This window comes from Ovis aries, chromosome 3, assembly GCF_016772045.2.
Source record: "Ovis aries strain OAR_USU_Benz2616 breed Rambouillet chromosome 3, ARS-UI_Ramb_v3.0, whole genome shotgun sequence".
Taxonomy (NCBI): domain Eukaryota; kingdom Metazoa; phylum Chordata; class Mammalia; order Artiodactyla; family Bovidae; genus Ovis; species Ovis aries.
Window position 1 is genome coordinate 122,292,583 of NC_056056.1, and position 26,550 is coordinate 122,319,132.

Here is a 26,550-nt window from a genome sequence, read left to right on the forward strand (position 1 = left end):
TACTACAGCATACTATCTGTAGAAGCCAGTTTCTGGAGCCCACCATCTCTACCTGGATGTACAGGTATTTGCAACTTGGCATGTTCTATTAGAAAACTGAATTCATTTGCTGCCCTTCTCCTCATCTCTGGTTATATGTTCTTGGGCCTGCTGTCTTATTTTGGCTAATGACAAGACAATGCCTCTTCACTGCTGCCTGAAGGAAAAAAAAATCTCAGCATCATCCCTAACTCTTTCTCCTTTGCCCTCACTTATGATACACACCATCACACATGTTGTAAATAATCAAGTTCTATCAATTCTCTCAGAAATGTCTGACATTTTTTTCTAATATTTTTACCATTTTTTCCCTGACTCTCCCACCCTCTCTAGAAAGTAAGTCCCTTGAGAGCAAGGACCTTAACTGTTTTATTCACAGAATGCACTGGTTATTTCAAACACCCTCTTCCAACAACACAAGAGCAGACTCTACATAAGGACATCACCAGATGGTCAACGCTGATATCAGACTGATTATATCCTTTGCAGCCAAAGATGGAGAAGCTCTATACAGTCGGCAAAAACAAGACTGGGAGCTGACTGTGGCTCAGATCATGAACCCCTTATTGCCAAATTCATACTTAAATTGAAAAAAGTGGGGAAAACCAATAGACCATTCAGGTATGACCTAAGTCAAATCCCTTGTGACTATACAGTGGAAGTGAGAAATAGATTTAAGGGACTAGATCTGATAGACAGAGTGCTTGGTGAACTATGGACAGAGGTTCATGACATTGAGAGGAGTCAGGGAGCAAGACCATCCCCAAGAAAAAGAAACAGAAAGAGCAAAATGGCTGTCTGAGGAACTCAGACAAATAGCTATGAAAAGAAGCAAAAAGCAAAGGAGAAAAGGAAAGCTATAAGCATCTGAATGCAGAGTTCCAAAGAACAGCAAGGACAGATAAGAAAGCCTTCCTCAGCAATCAGTGCAAACAAATAGAGGAAAACAACAAAATGGGAAAGACTAGAGATTTCTTCAAGAAAATTAGAGATACCAAGGAAATATTTCATGCAAAGATGGGCTCAAAAAAGGACAGAAATGGTACGGACCTAACAGAAGCAAAAGATATTAAGAAGGGTGGCAAGAATACACAGAATAACTCTACAAAAAAGATCTTCATAACTCAGATAATCATGATGGTATGATCACTCACACTCACCTAGGGCCAGACATCCTGGAATGTGAAGTCAAGTGGGCCTTAGGAAGCATCACTACGAACAAAGCTAGTGGAGGTGATGGAAATCCAGTTGAGCTATTTCAAATCCTAAAAGATGATGCTGTGAAAGTGCTGCACTCAATATGCCAGAAAATTTGGAAAACTCAGCAGTGGCCACAGGACTGTAAATGGCCAGTTTACATTCCAATCCCAAAGAAAGGCAATGCCAAAGAATGCTCAAACTACTGCACAACAGCACTCATCTCACATGCTAGTGAAGTAATGCTCAAAATTCTCCAAGCCAGGCTTCAGCAATATGTGAACCATGAAATTCCAGATGTTCAAGCTGGTTTTAGGAAAGGCAGAAGAATCAGAGATCAAATTGCCAATATCTGCTGGATCATGGAAAAAGCAAGAGAGTTCCAGAAAAACATCTATTTCTGCTATATTGACTATGCCAAAGCTTTTGACCATGAATCACAATAAACAGTAGAAAATTCTGAAAGAGATGGGAATACAGACCACCTGACCTGCCTCTTGAGAAATCTGTATGCAGGTCAGGAAGCAGAAGTTAGAACTGGACATGGAACAACAGACTGGTTTCAAATAGGAAAAGGAGTATGTCAAGGCTGTATATTGCCACCCTGCTTATTTAGCTTATATGCAGAGTACATCATGAGAAACACTGGGCTGGAGGAAGCACAAGCTGGAATCAAGATTGCCAGGAGAAATATCAATAACCTCAGATATGCAGGTGACACCACCCTTAGGGCAGAAAGTGAAGAAGAACTAAAGAGCCTCTTGATGAAAGTGAAAGAGGAGAGTGAAAAAGTTGGCTTAAACCTCAACATTCAGAAAACTAAGATCATGGCATCTGGTCCCATCACTTCATGGCAAATAGATGGAGAAACAGTGGAAAGAGTGTCAGACTTTATTTTGGGGGCTCCAAAATCACTGCAGATGGTGACTGCAGCCATGAAATTAAAAGATGCTTACTCCTTGGAAGGAAAGTTATGATCGACCTAGACAGCATATGTAAAAAGCAGAGACATTACTTTGTCAACAAAGGTCTGTCCAGTCAAGGCTATGGTTTTTCCAGTGGTCATGTATGGATGTGAGAGTTGCACTGTGAAGAAAGCTGAGTGCCAAAGAATTGATGCTTTTGAACTGTGGTGTTGGAGAAGCCTCTTGAGAGTCCTTTGGACTGCAAAGAGATCCAACCAGTCCATCCTAAAGGAGATCAGTTCTGGGTATTCATTGGCAGGACTGATCTTGAAATTGAAACTATAACACTTTGGCCAACTGATGTGAAGAGCTGACTTATTGCAAAGACCCCGATGCTGGGAAAGATTCAGGAGGAGAAGGGGATAACAGAGAATGAGATGGTTGGATGGCATCACTGACTCAGTTGACATGAGTTTGGGTAAACTCCGGCAGTTGGTGATAGACAGGGAGGCCTGGCGTGCTGCAGTCCGTGGGGTCACAAAGAGTCGGACACAACTGAGCGACTGAACTGAACTGATGCCTAGTTCATTGAAGAGTTCCTGGCATACAGTAAGCCCTCAACAAATATCTGTTAAATGATCATATTAATTCCTAATTATGGAATAAGTCAACAATTAATATTTTTAGAGGATTATTATCTGCCAGGAATAGAGATATGTGCTTTGCAAAGATTTTGTATGTAATCCTCAGAATTACTCCAGAATAGATTGGCTTAACAAGGTTGGTTGGACTCAGATGCCCATGTTGATTGTTATTGGGTTTTACTTAACCAGGGCTTTCCAGACAGCGCAAGTCATCAAGAATCTTCCTGCCAGTGCAGGAGATATAAGAGACTCAGCTTTGATCCCTGGGTTAGGAATATCCCTTGAAAGAGGAAAATGGCAACCCACTTCAGTATACTTGCCTGGAAAATCCCATGGACAGAGGAGCCTGGTGGGCTACATCCATGGGATTTCAGAGTCACACATGACTGAGCACACACAGTTTACAGTGTTTATTAATTGCCCTTCTGAGGCAGGAGATAGATGGGTCCCAGGATGAGTGGCTTTTGTCCACTGTTGAGAGATACTCCAAAATAGCAGGAGAGAGGAGAAGCTGAGCTATGCCCAGGTAAGAGACCATATATTTCTCATTCTGGAGGTCATGGAGACCTTCCAGACTACACATGTGCAGAAAGTCTCCTTGGTGATCAATAGAGAGAAGGTATCACCTCTGAGGAAGTGATGCCAACCTCCCCATAGGCCTCTTGGCTATAATCGATCGTGGCTGAGACATGTGTGTACACGTGGGAGGACCCTGAGATATACCAAATACAGACTCAGAATCAGGCAAAGCAAGACGACTGGCCAAAGGAAATTGGAAGGAAATTGTTATAGATATCTCTTCTACTTGTATTAAATCTCTCTGTATTAAACTGGTGATCTTCCAATAAAAGCAATTGAAACTACCGCTAGGTCTTGACTCTCTCTCCCCCTCTCTGAGCCCACCAATGTGTCTGTCCACAGGTACCCTTTTTACATCCTAATAAATACTTACCTTGCTTCATCACTTTGTTTCTTTGTGGAAATTCATTTCTACACAGCTGATGGGCTAAGATGTTTCACTGGCCACTGAACCCTTGTGGCCTAGTGGTTAGGACTCAAAGCTCTCCCTGCCATGGCCTGACCCTCAATCTCTCTGGCAGGGAAGCAAAATCCTGCTTCAGCTCCTTCAGGCTGAGGTCACTTGAGGTCACTTTTACAGTGCTATGATCTATAAGAAATATATATTTGGTCTTTGTTCACAGTTCTATGCTTAAAGCTCCCCAAACCATTGGCATTTCCTAAGTGCTAAAAGCTTTAAAATGTCTCTTGTGTTAATAAGATGAGTTGAGAAATGCACTAAGGATGGGAGCTGGTTGCCAGGAGAACCAGCCATGTGATTAGAGGGTTGGAAATTTCAGTCTCACCTTCAGAACTCCTGGTAAATGAGAGGGACTGGAGGTTGAATCAGTTACCAATGGTCAATGATTTAATCAACTAAGCTTTTGTAATGAAGCCTCTAAAATAACCCAGAAGAGTGGGGTTCGGAGAGCTTCCAGGCTGATGGACATGTGTAGGTACTGGCAACGTAGCACGTCTGGAGAGGGTGTGGAAACGTTGCATCCTTTCCCTATACCTTGTTCTAGATATCTTTTCCATCTGTATTAAATCCCTCTGTGTCAATCTGTATTAAACTGGTGATCTAGTAAGTGAAATGTTTTTCTGAGTATTGAGCCACTTTACAAGTTAATCAATCCTGGGAAGGGGTCTTGGGAACCTTTGAGCTTCATCCAGTTGGTTAGAAGCATAGGCAAGAATTTGGGCTTGCGGCTGGCATCTGAAGTGGTGGTGGTGGTGGTGGTAGGGTATTGTGAAGCAGTGTGAGCCCTCAACCTGCAGGACCTGATGCTATTTCCCAGTAGACAGTGTCAGAATCAAGTTGAATTCTTGGACAGTTTTCTGGTGTCTGAGAATTGTTTGATGTTATGAGAAAAGTACTCTATACCCTCTGACACAAAAAGTTTGGAATTGGGTCCAGGAGTCTAAAAGACCCACCAACATCCCTTCACTTCCACAGTTCATCAAGCATATTGTTATAATAGCATTATTTTTCTAAAGATTCATTACAATGCTGCTATTTTTTTGTTTAAAACCTTTGAATGATTTACACCTCCTTGAAATTTCAAGTGAGATGCATTGTAATTGAGCTACTGCCTACATTTCTAATCTATTTTTCTGGGATTACTTCTAACAATTAATATTAGGGCTATGGGGGTCTACTCCTTAAATTGTGCCATTTACCTTATCATCTGTGCCCTATCATTGTTTCTGTTGTTTTCTGTGCCTTGATTTACTGTCTTGTTGCCTGCTTAATTGTCTCCTAACTCTTAGAAAACAGGTGACTCAGTGGTAAAGAATCTGCCTGCTAGTGCAGGAGACTCAAGAGATGAGGGTTCGATCCTTGGGTCAGTAAGATCTCCTGGAGGAGGAAATGACAACCCACTTCAGTATTCTTGCCTGGAGAATCCCCTTGACAGAAGAGCCTGGTGAGTACAGTCCATGGAGTCACAGAGAGCTGGACACAACTGAATGACTGAGCATATGCCTTGTTAATTAGCCCCAATTCACCCTTAAAATTCAACTCTAAATCTCATCCTCATTTGCTTGAAAGAGATACTGTGGAAGCTAGATATGCCTGAATTTGCATCCTGGATTTTCTACTACTGGCTCTGTGATTTTAGGCAAGGTCTTAATCCTCAGGCTCTTCATTTTAAAACTGGCACATTAACAACTTAGTTCAAGGGTTATTTCTTTGATTATGCTAAGTCACTTCAGTCGTGTCTGACTCTGTGCGACCCCAGAGACGGTAGCCCACCAGGCTCCGCTGTCCCTGGGATTATCCAGGCAAGAACACTGGAGTGGGTTGCCTTTCCCTTCTCCAATGCATGAAAATGAAAAGTGAAAGTGAAGTCGCTCAGTCATGTCCGACTCTTAGCGACCCCATGGCCTGCAGCCCACCAGGCCCCTCCGTCCATGGGATTCTCCAGGCAAGAGTACTGGAGTGGGGTGCCATTGCCTTCTCTGTTCTTTGATTATAGGAGAAAACAAAGCAACGAGAACTTGGCACATACCCTAGAAAAGTCCATTAGATCAATTCTGTACCCCAACATAATCAGTTGAATTAACTGCTCCCACTTAGTTCACAGTTCTACTTCAAAACCTGTAGAAATTATACCTGTTTAAATTTCCAAATCTAACCATCTGGCAGCCACAAAGTAGACTGCAGACGTATAAATGCTGAATTTATTGATATATAATCGAAGTATACTATACTTTCTTAAGTGTACTATTCTTTCTTAAGTTTCTTAAATGCAATCAGTGGGGGCTGTTTTATTATTATTTAGTACTAGTAATAAAGAGGTGATTGATTCTGTGTTTTCATAAGCTTTCTACACCTTTTACATCAATAGTACCACACAGTTCAGCATTGAAATCAAACAATGAATTAAATAGAATGACTCATACTAGAAAAGGTCTCCAGGCCCATCAGGTCTTCTTATAGTTTAAGGCAAATATAAATGTCAATGTCAGGTCAAAAGATATAGGGTTAAAAAGTAGGGTGACTCGTGGGAAAAAAAGGCAGTGCACAGCCAGTCGGAGGCTGGGACCAGATCTGCTACCACACGTGAGAACAGCTATTTAACATAATGGAAACACTTCTGGGCCAGTGCTTTTTTCAGTACGCTTTGTAAATAATCTAGTATTTAAATATATACAAACTGCTTTTCAACTACTTGAGCAGAGATACTGGCTGGTAAAAACTTGTTGAGTCTTCTCGCTGTGTGATAACACAAAATTTCCCTTCTGCTTCTTGTGGCAGTCATCTTCTCCTGTTTTACAATGTGTCAGGAGGCAAGGTCTCAGAACTTGCTAAAATACTTCCTGATGATTAGTAATTACTGTTTTTCTTTGGATTCATTTTCTCCAGCGAGGAAGGAGTCACCTACCTAATTTAAATCTATTGCCTGTGATATTAGTGATGACAGTTTATTTCAGCTAATGAGGAACTTTACAAGATGGCTGTATTGCAACCTAGATCCTGGCTCAGAGTTGTCCTTTTATTCATTGACGAAGGTGTGTAACTTCTCATTAACATTAGAAAGAACTGTGAAAGTATAATGGTTACAGAATAGAACAGAATAGATTGTGTCTAAGGGTTAATTTTAATTGCATATAACTGTATTTGGAAGGGCAGCTTAGAAATGACTGTTTAATGATAAGAAACACATTTCTTAACTACAAGTAGCAACTGACTTAGACAAACATTTGTCATGCCTATAATTCTATTAAAATGAACATTATGGAAGTCCAAGTTTATTTTTTCAAGCATTGAAAATATAATATTTAATGAGAAATAAATGTCTGTTGTTGATAAACTATTCAGGCTGTGGTATTTTGCAAAGCTATCTTGAAAAGGCTAAGATATTGTGTTTTAGACTGATATGGGGAGAAGGAAATAGCAACCCACTCCAGTGTTCTTGCCTGGAGAATCCCAGGGACAGAGGAGCCTGGTGGGCTGCTGTCCATGGGGTCGCACAGACATGACTGAAGTGACTTAGCAGCGCAGCAGCAGCAGACTGATATTGAAGTTGAAATCAGTATGATTGTGGAATAAAAATGAATATAGTCTGCAAGAGATCCTCACTCTACTATGAAGCTTGTAATGTGTCTAAATATTAGGGGGTATAACTACTTGTACATGAGACAGAAAAAAAACACATTGAAAAGTTCACCTGTATAAATGTCCAACAAACGTTTGTTAAGAAATCTTTTATGCACAAACCGTTGAGGTGTTTTTTTTTTTTTTTTTTTTTTTTAAGAAGGCTGAAGAGGCAAAGCAAAAAACTGATTAGGTACAACACATAGTTATGCATTGCTTTCTAATAGAATATTAGTTATATTGTAATCTGGAGGAAAATGTTTATAATTTACTCAGTGATTCAAAGCATGTGCATGAGTGCTAAGTCATTTCAGTCATGCCCAACTCTTTGCCACCCTATGGACTGTAGCCTGACAGGCTCCTCTGTCTATAGGATTTTCCAGGCAGGAATACTGCAACCCAGGGATTGAACCTATGTCTCTATGTCTCTTGGATTGGTAGGTGGGTTCTTTACCACTAGTGCCACCTGGGAAGTCCTAAATTATTTAAAAAATGATCTAAAAGTCAAGCCGATAATCATAGAATAGTCAAGATACATCAAAATGTGAAGATCATTAGTTCAATCGCAAATTTATGCATAAGGAAAAATATTAATGCTAGGGACTCCAAGGGGAAGATTTAATTTATTGATAGGACAAAGGCTAGGTTGAGGTTTCCTTTTCCAGATTTGAAATTGCCTAAAGTCTAAAATCATAGTGTCTTATGTAGTCATTAAATCCAAAGTCACAAAGTAAAATATAAAACGTATATAATCAAATATAGGAGAAATAGAAATATCATGCTACACTTCAGATTGATATTCTGTTTAAAACTGGATTCACCATAGTCAGTAGTTCTTTCATTATAAATGATTGTGCTTTTTCTATTGAGAATCAAATGTAATCTATCTAGGCTTACGGGCTTCCCCTGGGGCTCAGCAGTAAAGAATCCACGTGCAATGCAGGAGATAGGTTTAATGGGGAACCTATCCTGATAGGTTCTAGTCGTGAAGATCCTGTGGAGAATGAAAAGCAACACACTCCAGTATTCTTGCCTAGGAAATCCCATGGACAGAGGAGACTGGTGAGTTATGTCCGGGTTGCAAGAGTTAGATACGACTTACTGACTAAACAACAATGACGACATACAATACATGCATCTTAAGCACTAGAATCAAATTCTGTTTGGTGAGTAAGATGTTCACCTATGCGAACTAGTGATAACAGTGGGAATAACAGATTTATGTCTCCCATTTCCTTCTCATGTCACTGAGGTATACCAAGTGAAATGGAATGTAAAACTGCCTAACACAAATTTATGTAAGTTGTTATTTCTGTATCTCTCACATTCTCTCTGGCTTTTGCTGACCTTTTACAGTTTTATTTGAGTTAAATTTGTTTAGGATAGTCCTACATTCTAATGCATGAGAGACAAAGATTGAATAAAATTTTAAAGAGAGAGCAAGACTAGATTATGAATATGTATGATATCAATATTCATACATCAATATCAATATGAATGAACAGCAATAATGAAGCAATATATCAATTGAAACAAAGCATAAAAAATGGAAATTTCATGACAATATCTGCAATGTTCAAATGATCCAAGTTTCACAAAAATGGCCAGCTAGGGGAGATTCTAGGTTCTAACAGAATTAACTTGGTCCATGAATATGTGAAGAAGGAAGAATTTGATATAAAAGTCTAGCTTTTTTAAAAAATTAGAGTGTACAACAATAATAGACTTTCATTCCCACATTACAACAACTTACTGGACCTAAACATTAACTAATCCTCATTTAGATGCAGGCAAGGGAGGAGCTTCCTTGGTGGCTAAGAAGGTAAAGAACCTACCTGGGTAGGGAAGATTCCCCTGGGGAAGGGAATGACTACCCACACTACTATTCTTGGAGAATACTTGGAAGCCTGGAGCCTTCCATGAACAGAGTAGCCCAGTGGGTTATAGTCCATGGGGTCGCAAAGAGTAGGACATGACTGAGTGACTAAGCAAATTTAGACGGAGAAGCCTTTTCTCTTTCATATAATCTCCCCACCTCCAATTTCTCAATATTTTACTACTGAAGTGCATTACTCATTTATATTTCTTACATGATTCTTGACAGTTGAGTATGCAACATCTGATCCAGAGGAAAGGGAACCCAAGCTGTAAAAGTTTAGGGTATTTTTGTTTCTAATGGTATGGGTATCCTTGAGGTGGAGAGAGATGTAACATATACACTTTAAGCATTTTCATCCTGTTAGAAGAGAAAAAAGCAAAAAATAAGTCTTTTCATGAGATATGACTCTCTGAGCTTTATTTCACTGGATCTTTATTCATCTGACCTCATATTTTATATCCTAATAATTAGAGAAAAGCATTCTGATTGTATATTTGATTGTTTATAAGGTGGAAGTATGCTCAAATTATATTTTTTGGCTATTTCTGGTCTCTGTAAGAGTGAATTTTGATGATTTATCCACTGTTTTATATAACTTATTAACTTTAATAAGTGGTATTGATGATTACGCATACATGTATATCTATCCAACTCAAATAATATTTATATTTCTAATTGTAAATTCAAATCTTGGCAAAATTGTCATCCATTTCAATGTCTTATGTATCTTATTTAGTGTGAACCCACGTGTCAGGGGGCTTCCCTGGTGGCTCAGATGTTAAAGCGTCTTCCTTCAATGCAGGAGACCTAGGTTTGATCCCTGGAATGGGAAGATCCCCTGGAGAAGGAAATGGCAACCCACTCCAGTATTCTTGCCTGGAGAATCCCATGGATGGAGGAGCCTGGTGGGCTACAGCCCATGGGGTCACAAAGAGTCGGACACGACTGAGCGACTTCACTTTCACTTTCATGTGTCAGGACCTGGTGACATCTGAAGCCCTGGTTACATGTAAGTATTGACAGTGTAGAGCCCAAACTAATACATTTTAAGTGATAACACTTATTTCTAAGTATGTCCTTTCAGATTCCTACAGTAGATACAAGAGAGTTAAATACATTGAAAATGAGGCAAAGAATTACCTTTACCTTTTTTAGGAGGAGGCATAGCTAGGATGCTCAGAGGGCATTTGAAAAAATGCCCCAAATTCTTCTGTGTGATGTACTCCCTTTCGAATATGACTGTAACTTCTTTCATCAAGAGGTAGAGCCTATTTTCCACATATGGGTGTGGGTTGACTTTTTGATATGTTTCAGCCAAATGAGTGCCATAGAATTGACAGTGTATTCGGATCTAAGCCTAGAACTCAGGCCTTTCATGCTTCAATTTTCCCTCCTAGAACCCTGACTGCCATGGGAACAGGCCAGGCTAGATTGCTGGAGGTACAAAGGTCATCATCTCAGCCAAGGCCTTCCTAGAGCAGCCAGCTTCCAGACAATGGAGGAGTTGAGCACAAACACATGAGTAAGCCAAGGAGCACAGTCAAGCCCAGTCCAGGATGGCAGAATGGTCCAGGTGACCTGGAAACTCAGAGGGAAACTACACTGCTGTTTCAAGCCACCAGTCAGCAATTTCCAAAGTGTCGTCAATGGTTACCTGGGATCTCCATCACCTTTTTCTGTGCAACTGCAAGGTTAAAATTACTTTGATAATTATATTAAGACTTTGTGTTTTAGTCCTCATTCTGTAAAGAGTATACAGTGGAGATTTCCAAAGTCTTCACAAGGTGTGATATCAAAAGAGAATGAATACAGTACAGAAAGGAGGATCCAACAATCTCTTATTGAGCCACACATTAAAGAGATTAGCAAAAATAGAAAACAATGCTGCTCTTCTCACTAAATTTTGCTTTGCTTAAAAAAGGCAGCTATTTTTCATAAAACATGTTATTTATAAGTAATAGTGTTCAAGTAAATGATGAATATATTAAATTTTATATTTTAGTTTCTAATCCAGTAAATATCAATGTAAAATGCACATAACAAACCTCTTTGGAGTCCTCAATAATTTTTAAGACAGGATCCTTATAACAAAATAGTTTGAGAATTGCTACACTTTTCTTATTTATTTAACATTCTACATTATGAGAATAGCAGTTTGTTTCTCAAATAAAAATCACTGTTTTGTCCTTCATGACATAATTCCCCTAGTATATTGCAATTCTAAAGCCTTGAGATCTGTAGACTGTGGATATATGTGTTTTCATTTCTAGAATAATACTGAGTCATTTTCAGTCTTATTATTCTATATTTTAAACATGAGGCTTATTTCCTTTCTAAAACACATGCAGATAAATATTATTCTAATTTGTAAGCAAATATTTACTTGCCAATTTTATAGAAAGCAATAATTTCCATGGAATATAGAAATACAGAAGCTGAGAATTTTAACTAGGAGAACATCCATTCAAAATTTTGCCAAATTTAGCTTGAGGTTGAAGGTTGAAGAATCCCAGTGGAATTGTGGTAATGATGCACTTGGGGAGGTTAAGTTGCTCTGAAGACCAAAATGAAAGATTTTGAACTGGATATGCTTCACTGCTCTAAAATTATGTAAAGAATTGAAATAAAATGTGAGCAATGATTACTCAGTTTCTGAGAACTCTATGTTTATAACAAAAGACAGATAATATGGGACAACACATCTGCTCTGATGACACGATGATAAACAGTTAAAATTTTCTGTGGGCTAATACTGCATACTGCAATGAGTAATAGCTTACTAAAATATCACATATGAAGCTGGATAATTCAACTGTATTTGACACAATAGCTTCTTTTGCTTAATTCTTTAAATCTTTGAGTTAGCAGTAGATAGTCAGAAAAGTGGAAATGCATGAAGTAGAATATATAATTAAAGAGCCCTACCCTTCAATGCCTTCAAGCTGGAATCAAGATTGCTAGGAGAAATATCAATAACCTCAGATATGCAGATGACACCACCCTTATGGCAGAAAGTGAAGAGAAACTAAAAAGCCTCTTGATGAAAGTGAAAGTGGAGAGTGAAAAAGTTGGCTTAAAGTTCAACATTCAGAAAACGAAGATCATGGCATCTGGTCCCATCACTTCATGGGAAATAGATGGGGAAACAGTGGAAACAGTGTCAGACTTTATTTTGGGGGGCTCCAAAATCACTGCAGATGGTGACTGCAGCCATGAAATTAAAAGACGCTTACTCCTCGGAAGAAAAGTTATGAGCAACCTAGATAGCATATTCAAAAGCAGAGACATTACATTGCCGACTAAGGTCCGTCTAGTCAAGGCTATGATTTTTCCTGTGGTCATGTATGGATGTGAGAGTTGGACTGTGAAGAAGGCTGAGCACCAAAGAATTGATGCTTTTGAACTGTGGTGTTGGAGCAGACTCTTGAGAGTCCCTTGGACTGCAAGGAGATCCAACCAGTCCATTCTGAAGGAGATCAGCCCTGGGATTTCTTTGGAAGGACTGATGCTAAAGCTGAAACGCCAATACTTTGGCCACCTCATGCAAAGAACTGACTCATTGGAAAAGACTCTGATGCTGGGAGGGATTGGGGGCAGGAGGAGAAGGGGACGACAGAGGATGAGATGGCTGGATGGCATCACTGACTCGATGGACGTGAGTCTGAGTGAACTTCGGGAGTTGGTGATGGACAGGGAGGCCTGGCGTGCTGCGATTCATGGGGTCGCAAAGAGTCGCACATGACTGAATGACTGAACTCAACCCTTTAATGCCGGAGAAGGCAATGGCACCCCACTCCAGTACTCTTGCCTGGAAAATCCCAGGGACAGGGGAGCCTGGTGGGCTGCAGTCCATGGGGTTGCTCAGAGTCGGACAAAACTGTGCGACTTCACTTTCACTTTCATGCATTGGAGAAGGAAATGGCAACCCACTCCAGTGTTCTTGCCTGGAAAATCCCAGGGACAGGGGGAGCCTGGCGGGCTGCCATCTATGGGATAGCACAGAGTTGGACACGACTGAAGCTACTTAGCAGCAGCAGCAACCCTTCAATGCAGAGATATATTACTTTGCCAACAAAGATCCGTCTAGTCAAGGCTATAGTTTTCCAGTGGTCATGTATGGAAGTGAGAGTTGGACTGTGAAGAAAGCTGAGCACTGAAGAATTGATGCTTTTGAACTGTGGTGTTGGAGAAGACTCTTGAGAGTCCCTTGGACTGCAAGGAGATCCAACCAGTCCATCCTAAAGGAGATCAGTCCTGGGTGTTCATTGGAAGGACTGATGCTGAAGCTGAAACTCCAATACTTTGGCCACCTCATGCAAAGAGTTGACTCGTTGGAAAAGACCCTGATGCTGGGAGGGATTGGGGGCAGGAGGAGAAAGGGATGACAGAGGATGAGATCACTGGATGGCATCACCAACTCGATGGACATGAGTTTGAGTGAACTGCGAGAGTTAGTGATGGACATGGAGGCCTGGTGTGTTGTGATTCATGGGGTCGCAAAGAGTCGGACACGACTGAGCGACTGAACTGAACTGAACCCTTCAATGCATTGAAATGAAAAACTAACTACATACATTACAAGTATTTGGGACAACACAAATTATTGTGAATTTTAATTGCTACTAGACCCTTGAAAAATAAAATTTACACAATAAACCAGCTTATGGAAATGATCTCAGTTCTGATGGATTAAAATTTATATTTGAAAGTCTCCCTATGGCAAGAAACAGTTTGTTACAACTGAATATTTGAATGTTTTTGTAATGGCATTTTCACATTATCTTTGAAAAAAAAATAGAAAAAATAGCATGTGCTGTATTTTAAAGTAAAAAATAATCATGGATTTCATACTGAAAAACATGGACATTTTAATACTATTTTCCACAAATAAATTTTACTAATTTAAACCAATGTGAAAGTGCTAGGCTCCAAAGGGAGTAAACAAAAATGTTTGAAATGTTTATGCTGGAAAATGCCCAAAACAGCTACTTTATATACACATTTTCCACATGAATAAAGAGAATAAAACTTGTGAATATGTCCTTTCCAATTTTAGCCACCTTTTCCAATTACCATATCCTCTCATTAGAGAGTCTACATGGGCACTTTATTAATTGCCTGCTTAGTTAAACAGTAAGCATTAATAGTAATTACAAGAATCCCAAAGGCTCTAAAATTAATATTGTGTGTTCAAGGAGCCTAAAAGATTAGAAGAGGAACCCAAAGTAAGTGTTTTTGTTTTCTTCAAAAGCAGAATCAAACAAAGACTATACTCCATCTCTGGTAACCCACTCCAGTATTCCTGCCTGGGAAATCCCATGGACAGAGCCTGGAGGGCTATCCCATGGGGTCATAAAGAGTTGGACATGACTGAACACACACACATTCACGCATACTCCTTTTCACTGCTGACAGGGCTTAATAGTTTATTAAAATTAATATGATAATGTCCTTGCTCCAGGGAAGAGAAAAAAGTAGCAGAATCATATCAGAATTATGAAGGAAAAGGTTGGAGACCTGTGGAGGTAGAAACTTAGTTTGAATTAAAGTTTTAGCAGAGGACAGCCTTTTAAGTTGAGACCAAAGAGAAAAATGTCATTATTTACATCATTTGTAAAATATAAATAATTAATCATTAGCATTTTAAGAGATTCTAAACATGCGATGCCTCTAATTCTTCTTTGTATGTACCCCCTTTTCAATCAGAAAAAATCCCTAGCAATGTAGATTCACAGTTCAGAGAAATCGTTTTCTAAGGACAAGAGCCAAATACAAAATACTTTCAGACAAAGAAAAACGGAAAAATCTTCACCAAAGCAAAGTCTAAAAATGTACTTCAGGTGAATAGATAAGGTGAAAGTTCTAATAAGAAGGAACACTGAAAAAACAGTGATGAATATGCAAATAAACTTAATATTAATTTATGATATAATAATAACATATCTAATTCTTGGAGTAATAGAGCGAAAATAGCCACAACATTGTCTAAAAACATTGATGGCATCTGGTAAAAAAATAATCTAATATACTTGCATTTTAGGAAAAACTTAAAGACATTAACATGCTTCTGTGTGTGTGTGTGCATTCATTTGCTTCATGAGGTATCTTAATTGTATTAGTTGTAATAGAATATTTTATTATTGTTCTAACTATGACTTGTATTTTTTTTCTTTTAGCTTCAATAAATTTCCAAGTTTTAATAAAAACATTAAGTTATATGCTTTGATAAACTCAGAAGTTGCCAATAAACATCCCTTAGAGTTTATAGTGAAAAAAGTACTGTTGAACAAATAGAATGCATGCATATAAAACTTATAAGCAGATACCCTCAGATTTAGGCTCAGAGGTAAAGAATCTGCCTGCAATTCAGATCACCTTGAAATGTCGGAAACATGGGTTTGATCCCTGGGTCAGGAAGATCATCTGGAGAGGGAAATGGCAACCCACTCCAGTATTTTGCCTGGGAAATCCCATGGACGGAGGAGCCTGGTGGGTTGTAGGCCATGGGGTTGCAAGAGTTGGTCACGACTAAGTGACTAAACCACCACCACTAACTGCCCTAAGACAATTTGACTTGTGGAATATCTTTGATAATATAAAATTGATAAATATCTTCAATAAATATATAAAGTATAGCCCCTCAAAATTCCACTGTGAATTACACTCAGTCTCACCTTAAGAAAGAAGTTGTCACAGTCTGTCCTGTGTAGAAAATGTTGATATACTGGAAAAAAGAAAGTCCAATATTACTAATTCAATCCTCTTGTTATTTATAAAAGTAAAATAAAAATTATTCTAGATAATTTGCTATTCCCATGCAACCATATTATATTCATACTTTCTAGTTTTCCAAAATATAGAAAGAAAATTTAATATAATTATTTAATAAATGTATCTCACAGAATATTTCTTTATATTAAGTTAAATTATTCATTACAAGTAGCCATATTAAATGTTTGAAGCTTATATTATATGCTATAAAAATACACACATATGTCTTTTAACATTATCATTGATTTTATTTGAGCTAGCAAATAAATTAGATACATTTTACAATATTTCACATAAGCACAGAATTATTTGTCTTTAGAAGGTAACTGCAGTGCATGTTACCTAGCTTCACATCACCTAAAAATTGTATGGGCTAGTTTGTTCCATGTTTATCCATGTTTTGATTTTTCCATCAGCTATAAAGGTGTAAAACATTCAAGAGATTGTTCCTGCTACAACATTATAAATTCATTGCTTGGAAGACAGTTTGTTATTGACTGCCAGATTTTGTTAACAAAGTTATTCAGAACAAAATTGTGCAGATATAACACAATGAATACATGAAGAAAAGTCTCTAATAATGTCTTTAAAGTCATTTGCATATTCTTTAAGCAAAGATAGCTTGAGGAAAATATATTGTTAGTTTGCATGTTTCTCAACTGGGCTTAAATCCCACTGCTGGCCATATACACCGAGGAAACCAGAATTGAAAGGGACACATGTACCCCAATGTTCATCACAGCACTGTTTATAATAGCCAGGACATGGAAGCAACCTAGATGTCCATCAGCAGACGAATGGATAAGAAAGCTGTGGTACATATACACAATGGAGTATTACTCAGCCATTAAAAAGAATACATTTGAATCAGTTCTAATGAGGTGGATGAAACTGGAGCCAATTATACAGAGTGAATTAAGCCAGAAAGAAAAACACCAATACAGTATATTAACACATATATATGGAATTTAGAAAGATGGTAATAATAAGCCTGTATGTGAGACAGCAAAAGAGACACAGATGTATAGAACAGACTTTTGGACACTGTGGGAAAGAGTGAGGGTGGGATGATTTGGGAGAATGGCATTGAAACACGTATACTATCATGTAAGAAATGAATCACCAGTCTAGGTTCGATACAGGATACAGGGTGCTTGGGGCTGGTGCACTGGGATGACCCAGAGAGATGATATGGGGAGGGTGGTGGGAAGGGGGTTCCGGATTGGAACTCATGTACAGATTCATGTCAGTGTATGGTGAAACCAATACAGTATTGTAAAGTAAAAAAAATAAAATAAAGAGCAAAAAAAAAAAAGTACTACTTATATTTTTAAATAGTTTGTGCTTTCCTGTGCTTCTTAGATACTTTCAAGGAACCAATAATGCTATTTTCTGAAGTTTGATGCTATATAAACATTTATTATTTTACACAACAGTTAATGGTGAGAATTCAGATGCTCTTGAGGCACAGATTTCTCTGCCTCTCCAGCTGTCTCCATCAGCTTCTTTCATCTCTACTTAGATGTAATGTGGTTAGCTTCTGTGGTCAAAAAGACCCTCGAGAGTCCCTTGGACTGCAAGGATATCCAACCAGTCCATTCTAAAGGAGATCAGTCCTGGGTGTTCTTTGGAGGGAATGATGCTAAAGCTGAAACTCCAGTACTTTGGCCACCTCATGTGAAAAGTAGACTCATTGGAAAAGACTCTGATGCTGGGAGGGATTGGGGGCAGGAGGAGAAGGGGACGACAGAGGATGAGATGGCTGGATGGCATCACTGACTCGATGGACATGAGTTTGAGTGAACTCCGGGAGATGGTGATGGACAGGGAGGCCTGGCATGCTGCAATTCATGGGGTCGCAAAGAGTTGGACGTGAATGAGCGACTGAACTGAATTGAACAGAGAGTCTCTGTACATTTTTTCTACTTTGTTTTTTCTTTTGTAGCTTCCAGATATAGGAAAAACAGTGGCAATGGGAGATTGATATTAATATTTTAAAATGGTAGCAGTTATTTTAGAATTTTCATTTCAAATAAATTCATTTCTAAATGTAGAGTTATGATTGTTATAGATAATTGGTTATACCTCAGCATGGAGAGTATGGCACCTACAATTATTAGAGTGAGGCAGAAAGGAGGTAGGATTTAAGGAGGCCTAGCTATAGACCCCCAAAAATTTGGCATGCAGAAAGCTGTAGCAACAATGAGTTTAATTCTGTGCAAGCTTTGGTACTTGGCTAGAGCTGGCCATTTGGGCTATGGAGTTTATTTTCAAACTTATGAATGGAATATATTGATAAAGGGATTCTAGACCCTAGAGATGATGTTCAGATGACCCGGCAACTATGAATAAATTATTGGTTTTCAGAATATAATAATATGCTTCAGGACCAGGTGTCTTGTTATGGACCTGTCTTGAGTCTTTTTACTTACTAGTGATGTGACCTTAAACATATTTTAAGATATGTTTTAACAATAAATCTGATATTTTATAGTGTGTGGATGAATTTTGTTGGATTTTGTATAATTGTATATGTATAGTGAGGAAAAGTATCATTGGGAAGTACTTGAGAAAAGATTCATGAAATAAGATATTAATTATAAAGATAATTAAGCAAAAATAAATTTCTCTGCTTAGATAGTCATATGCTTTCTTTCAATAAATGTTATTTTAATATAAAAACAAATTTATTATAAGAATTTATTCTATTTAGAGAAATAAAGTGTCTGAATGAAAAATATGCTTTATTTTTCTAGTTATTAATATATAGCACCTTAAATGGCATTCTTAATATGCCAAATTCTAATAGATATGATTTAGTTGTATTTACTTTCATTTTTTAACCTCTCTGTAGAGTACATCATGAAAAATGCTGGGCTGGAAGAAACACAAGCTGGAATCAAGATTGCCGAGAGAAATATCAATCACCTCAGATATGCAGATGACACCACCCTTATGGCAGAAAGTGAAGAGGAACTAAAAGCCTCTTGATGAAAGTGAAAGAGAACAGCGATAAAGTTGGCTTAAAGTTCAACATTCAGAAAACGAAGATCATGGCATCCGGTCCCATCACTTCATGGGAAATAGATGGGGAAACAGTGGAAACAGTGTCAGACTTTAATTTTGGGGGCTCCAAAATCACTGCAGATGGCGACTGCAGCCATGAAATTAAAAGATGCTTACTCATTGGAAGAAAAGTTATGAGCAACCTAGATAGTATATTCAAAAGCAGAGACATTACTTTGCCGACTAAGGTCCGTCTAGTCAAGGCTATGGTTTTTCCTGTGGCCATGTATGGATGTGAGAGTTGGACTGTGAAGAAGGCTGAGCACCGAAGAATTGATGCTTTTGAACTGTGGTGTTGGAGAAGACTCTTGAGAGTCCCTTGGACTGCAAGGAGATCCAGCCAGTCCATTCTGAAGGAGATCAACCCTGTGTGTTCTTTGGAAGGAATGATGCTAAAGCTGAAGCTCCAGTACTTTGGCCACCTCATGCGAAGAGTTGACTCATTGGAAAAGACTCTGATGCTGGGAGGGATTGGGAACAGGAGGAGAAGGGGACGACAGAGGATGAGATGGCTGGATGGCGTCCCTGACTCGATGGACGTGAGTCTGAGTGAACTCCGGGAGATGGTGATGGACAGGGAGGCCTGGCGTGCTGTGATTCATGGGGTCGCAAAGAGTCGGACACGACTGAGCGAATGAAGTGAACTGAACTGAACTGACTTTCATTTTTGGTGATTGTCTTCCTTATGAGGCATTACTATGAACAATAGTTACTTTTAATATACTTCTGCTTTTTAGCATGATTAAAAACATTGTGAATCATGCAACAAATTATTGTTAGCATAAAAATCAAATCATTTTTAAAATAATTGGTCAATAATATTATTTTATCATTTTCAACAACTGTCCTAAATTTAGACTTTGAATATTCAAATATTTAACATTATGGATACTTAAATATATAATATATACACACATATTTATAAATACATGTAAGTACTCAGGTTACCATAATAAGAGAATGATAAATTTCTATGATCCTCATATGTTATAAATGTAAATTTTGTTTCTGAATGAAATGAAAATGTATGTTGAAAAAAAGCTCACAGTAATGGTAATTGACTAAGCATTCTACAGAAAAATAGTAAACCTAAAATTAATTGTACATTTTTAATAGTCTTGGAAGGATTTTCAAGATAATAAGTCTTTGCAAGTGAAAATTATCTGTAACAATTACTTTCTGAAGAATACAAAGCACTTCTTTACTAATATATATTTGAATACACATTCAACAGATCTCTACGTTTTGGATTAATGAATTGGTCCAATTATATAAATGTCAGTTATTATTGGGCTTCCCTGGTGGCTCAGATGATAAGGAATCTGCCTGCAATGCAGGAGACCTGGGTTTGATCCCTGGGTTGGAAAGATCCTCTGGAAAAGGGAATGCCTACCCCCTCCAGTATTCTTGTCTGGAGAATTCCATGGACAAAGAAGCCTGTTGGGCTACAGTCCATGGAGTTGTAAAGATTTGGACAGGACTGAGCCACTAACACACACACAGAGCTATTATTCTATTGTATATTAAATTAAATAAGAAGAACTGTGTACTTTCTGTATTATTCTCAAGCAGTATCCCTCATGAGCACATGAGCAGCTTTAAGAATCAGATCGGCCACACTACATCACTCATTGAAATTTACAGCAGATAAGGAATGCAAAATATAAGAGAAAATGAAAGACAGAAAAATTACCTTTCTCAAAAAAAGCTGTGCTCATCTGAATCTTTAATCATGCATTATTTTCCCTTCATATCATTCTTGATGAAATTTTACAGAAGGAAAAAAAATGGTGGGTTAAACTCACTGTGCTTCACTGTTAAGAGAAACCTATGGTCAGGGATATGTCTAATTCCCAAAGCTTTCATCATTCATATTTTATGAGTTTCACTGATCTGTCCTATCTAGAAGAAAAATTTATCTTTCATTTGTGCAAGCACTGCCTGCTGAGTAATAGATTTCATATCTGTAAGTTGAGTATTGAAAAGCAAACAGCAGCTAAGGTAAGAACAGGAAAATTGTTCTTTTACTGGAGTCTGGCTGCACTTTACTGGAGTCGCAGAGTCAGCCAAGCAAAGTGAAAGATCCTTGGGAAACTAGGAAGTGTCAATTTCATTCTAACATCCCTTGGCCTACACATGTTACTGCCCAAATGTTTAAGTTGACTTGTAAATGAGATGTTTAGCTACAGTGACTTCTTAAACATGTGCAAGTAAATTTAGTGCCTACAATGTTGAAAAATCATTAGCTTAACCTTGAAAATTTCCTTCACTGTAGATGAGATGTTCTGACAAAAGTGTGGTCCACTGGAGAAGACAATGGCAAATCACATCAGTATTCTTCCCTTCGGAACCCTATAAACATTATGAAAAGGCAAAAAGATATGACACTGAAAGATGAACTTCCCAGGTCAGTAGGTGCCCCATATGCTACTGGAGAAGAGTGGAGAAATAACACCAGAATGAAAAGACAGAGCCAAAGTGAAAACAACATAGTCATGTGTGGTTGTGAGAGCTGGACTATAAAGAAAGCTGAGTGCTGAAGATTTGATGCTTTTGAATTGCGGTGTTGGAGAAGACTCTTGCAAGTCCGTTGGACTGCAAGGAGATTCAACCAATCCATCCTAAAAGAGATCAGTCCTGGATATTCATTGGAAGGACTGATGCTGAAGCTGAAACTCTAATACTTTGGCCACCCAATGCAAACAAATGACTCATTGGGAAAGACTCTGATGCTGGGAAAGACTGAAGCCAGGAGGAGAAGGGGATGACAGAGGATGAGATGGTTGTATGGCATCACCAACTCAATGGACATGAATTTGAGCAAGCTTTGGGAGTTGGTGATGGACAGGGAAGCCTGGCTTGATTCAGTCCATGGGGTCACAAAGAGTCGGAAATGACTGAGTGACTGAACTGAGATGATGAAAAGGCAAATTAATGATCTTCAAACACTTCACACTGGAAAGATAAGATGTTTTGCTCCTTCGTTGATTATAGCTTGCCTTAGCTGAACTAAGGAGGCCATCTAAGAAGGCTATGATGCCAACTAAATAGACTCATCTGTGACATTTCTAGCTTTATGCATTTTTGCTAAAGACTTATTACTTGCTCTTTATTTTATATTTATTTTGAACTACAGAAATGATGTTAGATAGAAAGCAAATTCGAACAATTTTCTTATTCAAGTTCAAAACAAGTTATAAAGTAGCAGAGATAACTCACAGTATCAATGCATTTGGCCTGGGAACAGTAACAAGCATACAGTGCAGTGGTGGTTCAAGAAGCTTTACAAAGGAGACTAGAGCCTTGAATATGAGGAGTGTAGTGGCCAGCGATCAGGAGTTGACAACAACCAATTCAGAGGATTATTGAAGCTGATCCTTTTACAAATGAATGAGAAGTTTCTGAAAAACTCAATGTAGATCATTCTATGGTCATTCAGCACTGAAACAAATTGGAAAGGTGAAAAGCTCAATAAGTGGGTGACTCATGAGATGATTAAAAAAAAATCACTGTTCAGAAGTGTCATCTTCTCTTATTCTATGCAACAACAAACCATTACTCAATCGGGTTGTGCCTTGTGACAGAAAGTGGATTTTATATGATAACCAGCAATGACAAGCTCAGTGGTTGGATGAGAAGAAGCTCCAGAGCACTTCCCAAAGCCAAACTTGCACCCAAAAAATATCATGGTCACTGTTTGGCGGTCTGTTGTCAATCTGAATCCCAATGAAACCATTACATCTAAGAAGTACGCTCAGCAAATCAATGAGATGCCCTGAAAACTGCAACACCTGCAGCTGGGAACAAAAAGGGCTCAATTCTTCTCCACAACAGTGCTCTACCACGCATTGCAAAACCAATGCTTCCAAATTTGAATGAAGTGGGCTATGAAGATTTGCCTCATTCGCCATATTCACCTGACCTCTCACCAACTGACTACCACTTCTTCAAGCATCTTGACAACTTTTTGCAGGGAAAATACTTCCACAACCAACAGGATGCAGAAAATGCTTTCCAAGAGTTTGTTGAATCCCAAAGCATGGGTTTTTATGCTACAGGAAAAAACAAGCTTAGTTTTTATTGGCAAAAATGTGTTGATTGTAATGGTTCCTATTTTGGTTGATAAAGATGTGCTTGAGCCTAGTTATAATGATTTAAAATTCATGATCTGAAACCACAATTACTTTTTGCACCAACCTAATATAACGCAGTGTGATTCCCATGTCCTTCTCATCTTTTATTCAAAATATTAATTATCTGGATTTAGTTTTTTCCTTTATCATCTCAATAATTTATATTAATGAGTGAATTTGTAAGAGTCAATTTAACATAATAGTCAACATAACAATTCAACAAGTCAAGATAACAATTTTCTGTTGTTTCCTTATTGACTCCTTTTTCTTATTTTTTAATCACTTTACAATACTTACATCTTCAAAGACTAGGGGAACTTTTTAAAAAAGTTAAACTAAAGTATAAAAACTGGTGGTTTGGCTGTGTGGAACTCCCCTAATTGATTCCTTTCTGCATACCAGCCTTAAAGCCTTTAAAACGTGTATAAAAATTACTACACAATGTGGACTTTCACAGCTTAAAAATCAGGAATGTTAAATTCACAAATTCCAAATTGTAATCATATAGTTAAGTTCAGGAGAAGGGCAGGGAGTTCATTGGTGAATCTTGGTTGGAGGAAGGGGGAATAATGTCTGTTAACTACTCCCTTATGAACCAAGGGCAGACACATAACAATGGTATTGGGAAAAAGTTATGGATTAAGGAAGACATTTTCTCACTGAAACTTTTGAGAGCTCTTTTTCCCAAGCACTCAGGTTCCGAGTAGTATTACTGTTTACATAGCAGCTATCTTCCTGGCTTTTCAATATATTCCTGTTATAAATGCTGTCTAGACCATTCAGATATGACCTAAATCAAATCCCTTATGATTATACAGTGGAAGTGAGATATAGATTGAAGGGACTAGATCTGATAGATAGAGTGCCTGATGAACTATGGAATGAGGTTCATGACATTGTACAGGAGACAGGGATCAAGACCATCCCCATGGAAAAGAAATGCAAAAAAGCAAAATGGCTGTCTGGGGAGGCCTTACAAATAGCTGTGAAAAGAAGAGAAGCGAAAAGCCAAAGAGAAAAGGAAAGATATAAGCATCTGAATGCAGAATTCCAAAGAATAGCAAGAAAAGATAAGAAAGCCTTCTTCGGCGATCAATGCAAAGAAATAGAGGAAAACAACCGAATGGGATAGACTAGAGATCTCTTCAAGAAAATTAGAAGGGAGCATTTCATGCAAAGATGGGCTCGATAAAGAACAGAAATGACATGGACCTAACAGAAGCAGAAGATATTAAGAGGTGGCAAGAATACACAGGAGAACTGCACAAAAAAGATCTTCAAGACCAAGATAATCATGACAGTGTGATCACTGACCTAGAGACAGACATCCTGGAATGTGAAGTTAAGTGGGCCTTAGAAAGCATCACTACGAACAAAGCTGGTGGAGGTGATGGAATTCCAGTTGAGCTGTTTCAAATCCTGAAAGATGATGCAGTGAAAGTGCTGCACTCAATATGCCAGCAAATTTGGAAAACTCAGCAGTGTCCACAGGACTGGAAAAGGTCACTTTTCATTGTAATCCCTAAATAAGGCAATGCCAAAGGATGCACAAACTGAAACACAATTGCACTCATCTCACACACTAGTAAAGTAATGCTCAAATTCTCCAAGCCAGGCTTCAGCAATACATGAACTTTGAACTTCCTGATGTTCAAGCTGGTTCTAGAAAAGGCAGAGGAACAAGAGATCAAATTGCCAACATCCTCTGGATCATCAAAAAACCAAGGGAGTTCCAGGAAAAACATCTATTTCTGCTTTATTGACTACGCCAAAACCTTTGACTGTGTGGATCACAATAAACTGGAAAATTCTGAAAGAGATGGGAATACAGGCCACCTGACCTGCCTCTTGAGAAACCTATATGCAGGTCAGGAAGCAACAGTTAGAACTGGACATGGAACCACAGACTGGTTCCAAATAGGAAAAGGAGTAGGTCAAGGCTGTATATTGTCATCCTGCTTATTTAACTTATATGCAGGGTACATCATGAGAAACACTGGACTGGAAGAAACATAAGCTGGAATCAAGATCGCCAGGAGAAATATCAATAATCTCAGATATGCAGATGACACCACCCTTATGGCAGAAAGTGAAGAGGAACTAAAAGCCTCTTGATGAAAGTGAAAGTGGAGAGTGAAAAAGTTGGCTTAAAGCTCAACATTCAGAAAATGAAGATCATGGCATCCGGTCCCATCACTTCATGGGAAATAGATGGGGAAACAGTGGAAACAGTGTCAGACTTTATTTTGGGGGGCTCCAAAATCACTGCAGATAGTGACTGCAGCCATGAAATTAAAAGACGTTTACTCCTTGGAAGAAAAGTTATCACCAACCTAGATAGCATATTCAAAAGCAGAGACATTACTTTGCCGACATGTATGGATGTGAGAGTTGGACTGTGAAGAAAACTGAGCGCTGAAGAATTGATGCTTTTGAACTGTGGTGTTGGAGAAGACTCTTGAGAGTCCCTTGGACTGCAAGGAGAGCCAACCAGTCCATACTGAAGGAGATCAGCCCTGGGATTTCTTTGGAAGGACTGACGCTAAAGCTGAAACTCCAGTACTTTGGCCACCTCATGCGAAGCACTGACTCATTTGAAAAGACTCTGATGCTGGGAGGGATTGGGGGCAGGAGAAGAAGGGGATGACAGAGGATGAGATGGCTGGATGGCATCACTGACTCAATGGACGTGAGTCTGAGTGAACTCTGGGAGTTGGTGATGGACAGGGAGGCCTGGCATGCTGCGATTGATGGGGTCGCAAAGAGTCGGACACGACTGAGCGACTGAACTGACTGACTGGCTGATTGTCTAATAGTGTCAATTAAATAAGCAAATCAGATAACTCTGTTGCCCAAATGATGTCTTAAAATGCGATTCTGGTTAGAACACATTTGATTTTGATTCCTTTATTGTTTTCTCTTCTCACTGTCTGTTTGGTTTGATACATTTCTTAGCCATGTGTTTTATTACCATCAAGCATTTTATGCCTCAGCCACACTGAATTACCTGCCATTTTTCGAACACATTTCATATGAACTTTCAAGCTTCAGTGCTTTTGAACATATATTCCATTTTCTTAGACAAAACTCTGATCAAATGTCACTTCTGTTGAAAGGTCTGTAACCTCTACAGTGATGTTGATCATCCTCTTCTTGAGACTTCAATTAGAAGATGAACTGCATCTTACTGCAATCTTTCTGTGAATGTCTATACAAACATCTCATTCAATTCATATGCTGCAGTGTTCCATGGAAATGG

At 38.5% G+C, this 26,550-nt stretch overlaps 1 protein-coding gene across 4 annotated transcripts in view; it reads right to left on the reverse strand.

Moving 5' to 3' along the window:
* MGAT4C (MGAT4 family member C) overlaps positions 1–26,550 on the reverse strand; it is a 756,879-nt gene that overhangs the window by 43,618 nt on the left and 686,711 nt on the right. For 2 of the 4 annotated variants that reach the window (XM_060413993.1, XM_027967190.3), the window contains one exon: positions 15,996–16,045. The exons of 1 other annotated variant lie outside the window; for it this stretch is intronic. The gene's annotated coding sequence lies outside the window, so the exon portion shown is untranslated. Of the gene's footprint in view, positions 1–9,532; positions 9,679–15,995; positions 16,046–26,550 lie in introns of those variants that run through there. One more of the 4 variants, XM_060413994.1, reaches the window with a different exon arrangement.